Source organism: Nannospalax galili, unplaced genomic scaffold, assembly GCF_000622305.1.
Source record: "Nannospalax galili isolate Female #2095 unplaced genomic scaffold, S.galili_v1.0 scaffold324, whole genome shotgun sequence".
NCBI classification, from domain to species: Eukaryota; Metazoa; Chordata; class Mammalia; order Rodentia; family Spalacidae; genus Nannospalax; species Nannospalax galili.
The window spans coordinates 2,910,509-2,924,227 of NW_008353027.1; the positions used below are offsets into that span (position 1 = coordinate 2,910,509).

The following is a 13,719-nucleotide window of genomic DNA, read 5'->3' on the forward strand; positions in this document are numbered from 1 at the left end:
TTATTTCTCCCTCTCTCTCTCCCTCCCTCCCTCCTTGCCTCCCCCCCAACCCCCAAACTTAGTCATCATTTTTCCAGTCTTCTGGATGATCGTTTTACTTTTTACCATGTCCAGATAAGATGCTACCTGGCCTAGGCCAGGCCTACTATATCCTATCCCTTCTCTTCAATGTGAGATTTAACTCTAGAGGGTTCACCCTACAGCACTATCCAATTATCCTAACTTCATTCCCCCTATACACGCTGACTTTTTTCCATTTTTCTGTCTATTACTGACATCCCACCAACCTGCCTGACTCTGTACCCTGATAGAATAAGTTCTGCCTGCCTTGAAGAGTCTTTGTACAGATGAATTTGGGTGAATGAGAGGTTTTGTCAAAAATATGTTATAAAAATATATTATTGGGCTGGGGATATGACTAAGTTGATAAAGTGTTTGCTTCACAAGCAAGAGGACCTGAGTCTGGATCTCCAGAACCCACTTAAAAGTCAGGCACAGTAGTGAGAGTTTGTAACCCCAGTCCTGGATGGGAATGAGGGACACAGATGGACTTCTGGAGCTTGCTGGCCAGTTAGTCTAACTCATCAGTGAATTCCAAGTTCAGTGAGAGCACATACACAGACAGATATTATTAGTATACTTAAAGTTTTAATGCTCAGGTGAAAGGGGAAATTTGTTAAAATATGCATTAATTGATGAAATGATCCAGATGTTTGGTGTGTGTGTGTGTGTGTGTGTGTGTGTGTGTGTGTTTGTTTTTTTGAGACAGGGTCTCCCTGTAGCCCCAGCTGTCCTGGAACTCACTATGTAGACCAGGCTGGCCTTGAACTCACAAACATCTGCCTGCCTCTGCCTCCCAAGTGCTGGGATTAAAGGCGTGCACCACCACAACTGGCCCAGATATGTTTTAAACAATATTTTTTAAAATTTTGGTTGTGCAGATCAAACTAATCCAAACAAATATTCAATATGATGTTGGGCATGGTGGCTCATGTCTTTAATCCCAGCACTTGGGAAGCAGAGGCAGGCAGATCTCTGCAAGATGGAGGTCAACCTGATCTACAGAGAGAGTTCCAGGCCTATGGGGAGACCCCGTAAAATAATGTAAATGAATCAATTGTTGTTGAAACCAATGTTAACACTCTCAAAAACTTTGTAATCTATTTTCAAGTTGGCTTAGCAATCCCTTGGCTCCTATCCCTTGTTGCCCCCTGATAATACTGTGTATGCTTGCTCACTGTTTTTAAGAATTTCTTTGCTGACAGTTACTGCCATTTGCTAAAATCACTACAGGAAACAGGTCATGGTCAATTATCAAACTTTGGATTCTCCCGAGATGAAATGAGTTGGCCCTTAGGGCTGGCGATGACACTTCTTCACATTTAAATCAAAGAGGCGGACATGTTGGGGACCCCTGCTGTGAAGTAGAAGTCTCTCCATGTCCGGAAAGCTCACGAGCTCGGTTTTCAAATGCAGATGACTCCTTTCAGCAGAGAACCTGGCATCCTCCTGACTCTCCTTTTGAAGTGCCCGCCGTTTATGCTCTAACATAAACATGGCCTCTGGCTCTGTAAAACCCATGCTTTCCTGTGTGATATTTTATATGCAGATGGGGCATCCTAAAAGTACCTATCAGCTAAGGTTTTTACTACCACCCCCACGGTATAAAGTGTCCTGGTTTTTCCTCAATAATTGGAGCTGGAGCTGGATTACTAAGACTTGGAGCCGAGCTGAGTCACTGAATAAAGAGCTGTAACATGGACTAAGTTGAGTCCCGTGTCTTATTGCCTACGATCCAGTCTCTCCGGGGAAAGCTGTTTCTTCGTAAGCCACGACTCACGGAACCCTAGCTTTAGCCATCCTGTACCTCCCTGCGTTATCCAGCGGCTGGTGGATTTCGCATCTGGAGGAAGTGCACGGGTGAAATTAGGGCAGAACTTGACCAGGCCAGCCCCTGTAGCAGAGGGACCCACAGCGAAGCAGAGGAGAAGCAGGGGCCCGCCAGCAAGGCAGAGCAGATGCGTTGCGGGACACGCCGCCTTCCAGGTGCGTGCAGGGGACCAGCGCCACGCTAGCAGCTGGCACCCCGGGATCCCTGCGCCCCCCATAAAATAACAACCACCCCCCCAAAAAAACAAATACTCAATGTGTTACAGACAGCTTTAGAAGGAACTACAGTGAAAAATGAAGGTGATGTAGTACAGAGATAATTACCAAAGATCATATTTAGGAGGTGTTAGTGACGGCCAATAACACATCCACTCATAGTTCTTAGTGGTATAGGTTGCTGGCTGCTTTGTGATTTGTTTTATGCTAAATTATGGCACTGAAGCAAACTGTTAATTACAGAAGGCAGAGAACCTCCTTGGGGCGACCTCTAACTCTGGTTTTTTCCCCTTTGGCAGATACTGCCCAGAGCCTCACGTGTTCTGCCCCTGAGACTGAAAATGTTCCTACAACCTAACTCCCAAGAGGGAGCTGTCATCCTGATCTACTTACCTGGTCTATTTTTAAGGATCAAATGTCAGCTTCCAGGCCAAGAAAAAAAAAATCAAAATACATGAGATAGAACACCAGATTATAAAGAATACTTAAACATGTGTTTCCAAGCAAATGCTTGGAAAAACATATTAATTTGAATCAATACCCATTGTGATGAGTACACACACGCACACACACACATACACACACACACAAACACACACACACACAATCCCATTCATTGATTATTAGATCTTTGCTCTTGAACTCCAGGATCCCCAGCCTCTGGAGGCAATGAAGAGTTACTGGGGATAAGAACCAAATTCTGAGGAATAAGGGGGCAAACCAATCAAAAGTCAGAAAGAGGTGATATTCTTTAGGAAAGGAAGGGACTGAAATGGGATCTATAGAGGTGAAATTATCCTGGAGTTTCTGATGTGTGCAGAGGGGTGGGACAGGGTGGAATGGGATGTTTATGTGTAAGCTGTAGACAGCTGGAAGACCATTATTGCAGAGTGCCCAGTCTATAAAACAAGAAGTGATCATGCAACTGCAGCAGCCACAGACTTCAAGCTTCTTATGGGACCTAGGGAGCGGAAGGAACCTTGAAAATGACAATAATATGCAGCAACCTTTGTGAACGACGGCTATGAAGCAGGACTGTTTTGAATGGAAAAAAAAAAAAAGAAAATTTACAGCTTCTGAATTGGATGAGTGGCTTTCATGATCCATGGGACCCGGATATTGCTGTACTCGTGCTGTGATTTATTTCAGGGATAGGATATGACACACAGTCATAAAGAGAAAAAGTGCGTGAGACGAAGTCCACAGAAAACAGGCACACATCTCCAAGGATCCTCTCTCAGCGGACCCTTTCATGTGCACTTAGATCCCCCAGCAATGGATGGCAACACACATATGCAGTGTTACAAATATTACATACTCAGAGTTCAGGAATTTTATTTGGGGTATTTCACATAAGCATCCTCTGTCTGACAGATACCCAAATTCCTGACTACCATAAGAAGGCTTATGTTTGTTACACTATGCAAATAGTTTATACAAAGAATGTTTCTTATTGGCTAATGGTGATAATCCTCCCAAAATTCAAGTTCTGTGACACCAGCCAAGAACTAACCTAGTCCTTCGCTCCACAGCATCACACCTGCTACGTTGACTCTTTTTGCACAGTGTGGCTTTAGAGTCTGTGTAGGTAGGCAAGTTACCTCCAGAATGCGTATGCACAATGGACAACAGTGTGGTTTTGACTGATCCTTTATCTCAGCTGTACCGACCGGAATTTTCATTTACAGAGGTGACTGAGCGATAAGCCAGAAGCTAATGCAGCTAAAAGAAGAACTAGTTACTAGCAATTCCCAACAGAAGAGGGACACCATGCCACAGAACTGTATGGACAAGCACAAGTTTGGTCAGGACCAGAAGTGAGAAGAGAGCCTTTATGGTTTTTCTACAGGAAAGGAGAGGCAGGGCATGGAGAAGAGCTTATTAGGAGCAGCGAGATGAATGACATTGGCATGCTCTGGACTTGATTTATTTAGAACAAGGATACTATTGGCTTGCTGTGTGAGTCCAACACAGGAGATTGTTGGGGATATGAACTTGGGATCCACCGGTTTGTATGCGAAAGGTTTTTTGTAGATGGCTTGTTTATTATCTCTAGGAATTAACCAATTTTGGTCGGAGCAGTCTCTCCCTGGCTTGCAAGACCCCCCAAATGCCAAAACATCACAAAATTAAAAAAAACATGATTACTATACCTTTAATCCAAATTCTTACTGCACAACCATATGTGGTCATTTACGGTTAGTTCAAGTTACCTCCACTGATCAGACTTTCACAAAGAAGCAGATCCTCTTGCAGTGACTAAAAGCATTGTTGGAATAGCTAGTGATGCCTGGAACATGCCAGAGGTATCTAAGAAAAATTATTTCTGAGAATTTAAAGAAAACTTTTAGAAATATTTGAGAAGGTGCTTGGAAATAGTAAAGGGAATTTACATGTTTATATGTGCACATATATGCGCATGCTCATTTATTGCGGGTGTCTATGTGTACAGGTGCGTATGCATATGTGTATGGAGGCCAGAGGCCAACCTCCTGTGTCTTTCCTTATGAGTTGCCCCCTTTTCTGAGATAGGATCTCTCACTGGCCTAGGGTTTATTGATTAGGCTAGGCTGGCTACCTAGGTAGCCATGGGGATCCACCTGTCTCTGCCTCCCCAGCACCAATTTACCATGTGCCACCATGATCATATTTTACATGGATTCTGGTGATCAAAGTTAGGTCCTCATGTTTGTATGTCAAGCACTTTACTGACTGAGGTTCAAGAGAAAAATTTTTAACTAGGAAGAAAGGTCTATTTTATGAGAATAGGTTTGTGATTGTTAGTTAACTATTTGGTTTAATTGGCATATGGGCTGAAATCCAGTTAGGGCAAAGAGGAAAGGGAGTTTGTCATTGATTTGTTCTTGGATGACTAGATTTATTTATTTTTATAGGGAGGAAAAGAGTTTATTGTCTGACTTACAATTCCAGGTCTTAGTCCATCACTTTGGGGAGTCAAGGGAACTTGAAGCAAGTCACATCACATCCACAGCCAAGAGCAGAGAAAAAATGCAGCCATTTTGCCTGCTTGCTTTTCTATAATGCAGAGGTATGCTTCTTAGAAGTACTGCAGTCTTTCTGAACAGTAGAGCTGGAATACAGCACTGAACTGAAGCAACTTGCAACAGGTCGTCGATGAGTTTTTCACCATTACAGGATTGGTCTTGATTTGATCAATGAGAAACCACAAGACAATAAACAAGCACAGGTGTTTGAACCAACTATAGTTAAGGCCCAAGGCTCCTCCCTCAATGTTGACCTTCTCTGGATTTAATCCAAGTTCTTTAGCTATTGCAACAGAGGGATGAAAAGGCTTCATTGATTTCATACATCCCCATCCTCCAGGGACCAGACTGCTTTTGTGCCAGTCTGCTTTATAGTGGAAATTGGTCCTTTTCCTGTAATGGAAGGCTCCACACCTGCTTGGGACCAAGAAACTATTTGTGCTTAAAGGTCTCAGTATCCGACTCAGTTTCTGATTTCTTCATAAGGACCATGCAGCAGCACCATCAGCATCATTCAGTCCTGATGCATTAGCTGGGGTGACTGTTCCTGTCCCATTCGTAAGAAAGTAAGGTTTTAACTTGCCCGTGGCTTTGAGGTTGCTCCCGTACTCATCAGTTTTAACTTCAATAAGACCTTTTCTAGAGGCTACCAACACTGGAGCAATCTTGTTATCAAAATGGCCAGCTTTCTGTGCACTCTTTGCCCTGTTCTGGTACAGAACTGTAGCCTCGTCCCGACCTTCTCTACTTACTTGCCATTTTTTGGCTACGTTTTCCGCTGTAATACCCATGTGATAGTTGTGAAAACACACATAAGACCATCACAGAGTATGCTGTCAGCTAGCGGTATCACACCCATCTTGACCCCTGTTCTGAGGTGAACCCTCACGTTTTTCACACCTCCTGCAACCACAGTGCTGGAGTCACCAATTGCTGTGTGCTGGTCTGCAAGACACATGGTTTTTAGGCCCAAGCCATGAATCCTCTGGCAGAGTAGGGGGATCCCTGTACTCACACTGACTTGTCAGATAGGATTCTGCCCACAACCTGAGGCCAAAACATCTCCAAATATAACCTCAGTCACCTCTTCTGGAGCCACTTTGGCCCGCTGCAGAACTTCTTTGATGACAGTTGACCCCAGGTTGTACACAGGCACAGTGGACAAGGCACAATCGAAAGAGCCTATGTTGTCCACACCACCAAGACATTGGCCTACACTCATCCTGCCGCTCCACGCTCTGCTGTCTGAGAGCTGTCAGCACAGCGCAGTGTACACAGCCTGTGACTGAGGTAAAACTTCCCTGAGGTATCCAGATGGGGCCTGGGGAAGGAGATTCAGATGAGTAGATTTAAAAGAAACTGGAGGGTGAGGTATTCAGAGCCATACAAGAGAAAGGTGTGCTTTCAATAGCATAGGAAATAATCACCCCAAGTTGACAAATGGGGTTACAGGAAGTTAAGAAAGGAAACAGTCACCGAGAGTGAAGAGATAGCTTATAGAATGGGAGAAAATCTTTGCCAAGTGCACATCAGACAGAAGATTAATATCCAGAATATCTAAAGAACTGCAAATTTAAGCACCAAAACCCAAATCATACAACCAATAAATGGACTAATGAATTGAATAAATGATTCTTAAAAGAAATAAAAATGACCAATAAATATTTGAAAAATTGCTCAACATCCTTAGCAATCAGAAAAATGCAAAACTGTTTTCAGGACTCTGTTTCAACCCCAGTCAGAATAGCTACTGTCAAGAAAACAAATGACAAGTGCCTAGTGAGGATGTGGGTAAAGAGGAGCTCTGGTTCACTGGTGGTGGGAGTGCAAACTTGTACATCACTATGGAAATCAGTATGGATGTGCCTCAGAGCCACCACATGACCCAGGTCTCCTAATCTTGTGCATCCAAAAGATTCTAAGTGAACATACCATGGATACCTGCACATCCATATTTTAACTGCACTGTTCAAAATAGCCAGAAAATAGAGCCAGTCCAGATGTCCATCAACAGAAGAACAGATCAAGAAAACATGGTGCGTATGCTCAATGGAATTTGTACAGCTGTGAAGGAAAATGAAATCATAGTATTCATGGAAAAATGGGTACAACTGGGAATCATTATGTCAAGTGAAATAAACAGACTCAGGAAAATAGTATAGGTTGTCTCTCATATGTCTAAATTACACACACATACACACACACACACACACACACACACACACACACTAGAAAGAGGGTAATGAGAGGGAAAGAACTCATCTAAAGTATGTGAGAAGTAGAGAGGGTAACAATGCATGTAGTGGCAGAACAGAAAGGGGCCTAAGAGGAAAGAAAGGCCATCAGCTAGAGAGGGGAAGGAGACGCAGGGGAAGGAGGATGAATGAGAATATGTCATGACATACACACATATACATACACATACACACATACACACATATGGATATTATGAGGAATCCATTTCTTTGTAGTTGAACCTAAACTCACTCATTTTTTTTAGTTAAAAACGTGAGAAAGAGGAGTCTTGTTCTGGATATAAAGGAGTGAGGATGACCTCGGTAATTTTCAGGAAAACCACTAAAGAGGCTGAATGTTAAGAAGAAGGGAAAGCAAATCTTCTTGGCAGTGTGAATAGTGGATGGGAAAGGTGGAAACATCTCAACCAGCAGATGCATGGTTAATTAAAATGTGAGATGCCAACATGAAATCCTGCTATACACAATAGGGGTAAACCTTGATGGCATTACGTTCAATGAAGCAAACCAGTCTTGAAATGATGCATGATGCTACTTTTATGTGGTTCCTAGAAAAATCAAATCAATACGGACATAAAATAGAAGGGTTGGGGGCTGGAGAGATGGCTGCTCTTGTAGAAGACCCGTATATTTGGTTCCCAGCACCCACATAGTGATTGATAACCACCTTAAACTCCAGTTCCAGGGGATCTGACACCTTCTTCTGGCCTCTGCAGGCACAATGTGCATGCAGTATGCTTGCATACATTTAGGCAAAACCCTCATACACATAAAATACAAGCAAATCTTTTAAAAAACACCTTGCCCTTTATAAAAAACAAAATAGGGTAATGATTATGAGGGCTGGCAGAGAGGAGGGGATGGGAGTTATTTCTCATGGATATAGAGTTCCATGTAGGATGACTGAAAAGCTCTGTGGATACACAGAGATGATGGTTACATAACGTTGTTAATGTACTCAGTGTCCCTGAACTGAACAGTAAAGTAGTTAAGACGGTCGACTTGACTTATGTATATTTTGAAGCAATAAAAAGGGAAGGAAAAAGGACGACAGTTGAACAATGGGGTGATAAGCATGGAGAATAGCTGAGTGTGGGAATGTGATGATAGGGAAAGCCAACTCCCAGGTCACAGAACTGTGGACTGTTAAGTCTCCAGTGCCTGCCACTGAGGGCCGCATTACTTCTAGGGCAGTGCTTTATGGGTCAATGGTAAGAGGAAGAACTGACAGAGAACTGCAACTTGATTAATGAGCCTGAAAAATAAAAATAACTGCTTATAACAGTGGCTCAGGGGATTGTTGTGTATGTGCATACGTGTGTGTTCGTGTGTCACACAGGCTATTTATACTAGTAATAAAACTATGGTGAGAGATGGTGAGGTGGCTCCAGGAGTAGACAAGAGTACAGGTGCTTGTGATACAAGCCTGGAAACCTGAGTTCAATTCCAGAGCCAAGAAAAAATGGAATCAGTTCCATGAAGCTGTCCTCTGACCTCCACATGTGCACACACACACACACACACACACACACAGAGAGAGAGAGAGATACACAATAAGAAATTTAAAAAATGAAACCATGGTAATATAACTATAGATCAAAGGCTGCCTGTTATAAGAAAAGTACTAGATTAAGCGTCTGTACCTGTGGCTGCTAGCTCTCATTCTGGCTTACTTGTTTGAGCGTGGACAAATTGCTTACTCTTTTGATTTGTTTCCTTAACTTACCTGCACTTTAAAATAATGAAGTTATTCATCTTATTCCCATTCCAGTAGTTATTTTTAAAAGTCTTCCTTTTTCTCATTGTCTGCAATTAATTAGTATCTACCTTGGGGCTGGTACTTTGATAGTAGGCTCACAGGTCAGTCTTCTGTCTTTACCACGAAGTTTCTTTCCAGCTAAGGTGTTGTCAATATCAGATGCCCACTTTGCCAGTCAGCTCCATCAAGAAGGCAAGCATGTGAAAATACTTATAGGACCCCCTTGCTACTTAGAAAGTTTTCCTTCCTGGGGGCTCGAGAGATTACTCAGTGGTTAAGAACACTGGTTGTTCTTGCAGAAGACCCGGGTTCGAATCCCAGCACCCACATGGCAGCTTACAACTGTCCGTAACTCCAGTCCCAGGGGATCTGACAGCCTCTTCTGACCTCTGCAGGCATTGCACAATATGGGCACACTTACCTACAGGCAGGCAATACACGCACACACATAAAATTAAAATAATAAATAAAAAATTTTAAAAAGAGAGAAAGATTTCCTTCCTGGAAAGAAGAGCAAGTGAGCGGTGAAGCAGGCGCTCTTCACTATGACCGTTTGCACTGCACAGCAACACGCAGTCCTCAGGTGTTCCTATTAAACCTCATTTCTGGAACGTCTGTGAGAGCGCTTCTGGATAAGATTAGCTTTTGGATTAGAGGACTCAGTAAGGCAGATGGCCCCTTCAGTGGGCGGACATAACTGTACCTGTTGAGGACCTGACTAGACAGAGGAAGAAAGACCTCCTGCCTTTGACAGACTGCTGGAGCTGGGAGGTCAGGTTTTCTGACCTTGGATACTCCTTGTTTTCAAATTCTATCCTGGACTTCTTAGCAGTTTTCCTGGTCAGGTCTTTAGACTTAGATTGAATTTCTTTTTTTTATTTAAATTTTTATTTTTTGATTCATACATGAGTACTGTATTTACGTCACTTTCACCTCCTCTCTCCCTGTCCAACACCTCCCACTCCTTTCCAGTAGCCTACCCTCTTCTTCAATTTTCACACACACACACACACACACACACACACACACACAACCTAATGAGTTCATTTAATAGTGTTATTATGTACATGTGTTTAAGGCTGACCACGTGGGATTGGATAAACTATTAGGGAGCTCCCAGTCATTAATTGCCTGTAGGTCTTCATCTAGAAGTGAGACCTTGTGAAAATTTCCCCAAACACCGTGGCATGTCAGTTGATACCGTCATGATGTAGGTCTCATTTAGGCAACCATATTGTTGAGATTTCATGGATGCAGCTTCTCTGACATGTTTGGAAGACACTATTTTGCAGCAGGCATCCTGGCCCTCTCTGACTCTTACAATCGTTTTGCCCTCTCTTCCATGATGTTCCCTGAACCTTAGTTGAAGGAATTACATTTTAAATGAATCAGCCGGGGCTAGGCACTCCATGGCCACTTACTCCCCTCATTTTGACCAGTTATGTCTCTCTTAATCGTCTCCAACTGTTGCAAAAAGAAGCTTCTTTGATGAGGGGGTGAGAGCTACACTTATCTGTGAATTTAAGGATAAGGTTTTAGAATACAGTTAGGAATTGTATTGGTTTAGGGAAATGGCAGTAGTGGGTTCTCCTCTAGGGTCTATGACCTCTCCAGCCACGGGTATTTGGCTAGGTTTACAATACCAGGCATGAATTCCCTCCCACCGAGCTGGTCTTAAGGCCCAAGATAAAAGTGCCACTATTGCACCATTAGGGATATCTTGCTGAGCAGGTCATTGTTATGTTTTATAGGCTTTACTGCTGGGTAGCACTATTGATTCTTTTTCTCTCTTGGCAGCTTGAATAGCATCTTTCAATACTATGAGAGCTGTTCCTCAGGGAAGAGGTTTCCAAGTCGGTTCTAGCTCAATTCTTCCATAGACTTGGATGGATTTCACCACCATCTGGTAGATGGTAGATTGTGGGACTTCTCAGCCACTATAATTGGACAAGCCAATTCCTATGTATTTTTATGCATCCATATCCTATTGATCCTTCCTCTGATGCACACTAATACACCCATCTATGCTATCCTTGCTTGGTGAAATACTATTTTTCTTATAGCAACCATCTTACAATTATGAAGGGACAAGTTAAAAAGTCCAAGCCAACACTGATGATTTCATGTGAAAATGTAGTAACAGCCTGGGTCCTGAACTTACTCCTCTTCTACTGTACAAAATCTAGAACTGTCTACCTTGGGGTTTCTTTTGATAATCCCCATTATTAGAGTTACTTTTGGTTAGATGTTTTCCAAGTATTCCAAATCATACAATTCAGTTCCTAAAAGTGTGTAACCTTAATAGAAACAATTGATAAGTGATTTCAGCATATTCTAATTCAGTTATTAATGTGCCCTTCTCCCTGGATGAATGGCCTGTTTCTATATGATCTGGCAAAGAAACTCCATCCTCTTCTGCCTATACAAGAATAGAGCTCTATTTCTATCTCCATTTTTCCTGTATCATTGATTATCCCCATTAGCATACAAATGCAGAATAATAACTTCCATTCAAAACATAACAAAAGCCCTCCTGGTTCCGTCTGCCAGTCCAGTCACTACCCCATTTCCTTGCCATTGTACAACATTCATTACAATACTGTCTGTGCTTCACCTTTCCTACCCACTCTCCTAATTCTCTCTTGACCCAATGCATTCAAAGCTTTTGTCTCTGCTACACCTCAGAGACAATGACACCAATGGCTTCCACGTCACCAGTCCAGTGGCCAGTTCTCATTCCACATAACCCATCAGGAGCTTTTGACACAGAACTGTTCTCATATTGAGATGTATACTCACTGCACCCTCACTGTGCCCCCTTGTGTCCTCCTTTCTGCTGGACTTCCTCCTCAGTCTCCTCTGTGTGGTCTTTTCCATTTTCTAACCACTAAGTAGGCGTCAGAGTGACTCAGGGCTCCTTGTTCCTCACTCTTCTACTCTATATCTCCCAGATGATTTTATTTAGCTGATATTCATACCTTTGAAGCCAAAATATCTTCACCAGAACAATAGCACGCCCCGTTGACTAATACTCACCTAGATTGGTTATCTAATAGTCATCTCAAGTTTAACATTATCTGAAGATGCAGTTTTATTTTCCTCGTAATCTACTTCTCTCTTTTCTTTTTATTCTTAGTGAATAGCTTCTCCATTTTTTTCACATGCTTTGGTCAAAAGTCTTGAAGTACCCTTGATGCATTTTCATCAGCAAATGCTCCATGGCTCTCCTTTTGCTGTCCTTATCAAAGCCACGGTCAACTCTCACCCATTTCATTGAAACAGACTCTAAATCAGTTGAAGGCTGAATTTGGCTATGAGGATATTGTTCCCCAAAGAACTCCTTTCTTGGGCTTGAGCCTATTTAATACCACAAATAAGTAATGGAATCAAGTAGATGTAAAATCTTTCCCCAGCATAATTAGAGTAAGGATTATTGATAACTTCATTCCAAACACCTTTGTGAATAGCGGCAATAGAAGTGAGACCTGCTACTCATTTGTTCTGAAAGATTGCTCCAACCTCTTAATAATGCTTCACCAGGGCAGGCATGTGGTTTCCCATCTTAATTTCCACTTACACCGTGCTGTAAAAGGTGCCGCTGAAGACTCTCAGTTCAACCTTGATACCTCCCAGCTTTCATAAGCCAGAGGGAATCTGAAATTGCAGGAACAGCAGGCAACCATAACCTGACCCTTGCCTGGCCCCTCGCCGAGCAGAATATTGTGGTATGCGTTAAATATTCAGCAACCTATTCCCAGTTTAAAACAAACGGAGGTGATCTTTTCAGATTGCCAGCGACTGCATCGCAGCTGAAGAATGACTCCTGCTTCACTAAACATTTAGGCTACTTCTTGGCGGTGCAGCTGCCTGTCATCACAATAGCAGACAGAATACAGCAGCACAGACTTCCTTCTTGGTTCAGGGAAGTGATCGTGCTCTTACAGACGGTCTTTGCAAACATGGTAGGAGCTGCAGGAAAAGGACTGTTCTGATCACATAAAATTGGCATGTATTTTCAAGAAACAAGTGGCGGAGCATGTAAAAATGCCAGATGCTTGACAATGGCATCATAATCATTTATTTCAGTTTTGGATTGTATTCCCTCTTACTTTATAGTCAATGAAAACAAGATTTCTAAGGGTTTAGCTGAAATCATTCATAAATTTGCACAAGGAGCTGTAATACGATGGCTTAAGAGGTGCCAAAAAACTACACATTCTGCATATCTTGTTCCATTGCATTGCTAGATATTTGACTCAACTAAATTTCCAATGTTATCATTTAAAGCTTTTATTTAATCAAATAAATGGTTCGTGTAGGATGTTTGTCATCAGCTTCTGTTTTTATACCATATATTCAAATACTTCAAAGAAAGAACTGAGTATATTGGGGAATCAAAGAGCCTGGGCTTAAGACTGTTAATGAAAACACCAACTACTGGGTGCTTTTGAAGTGTTTTGAAATGTGCTCACAGGCTGTTTGATTTTGGTTGGTTGGTTGGTTGGTTGGTTGGTTGTTTTGAAACAGTCTCACTATTGTAGCCCAGACTGGCCTTGAACTCACAATCCTCCTGAACCAGCCTTCTAAATGTTGA

General features: G+C 42.4%; 1 pseudogene; it reads right to left on the minus strand.

Annotated features, from left to right (window-relative positions):
* Window positions 1–5,164: 5,164 nt before the first annotated feature.
* Window positions 5,165–6,333, minus strand: LOC103747784 (annotated as a pseudogene).
* Window positions 6,334–13,719: the final 7,386 nt, after the last annotated feature.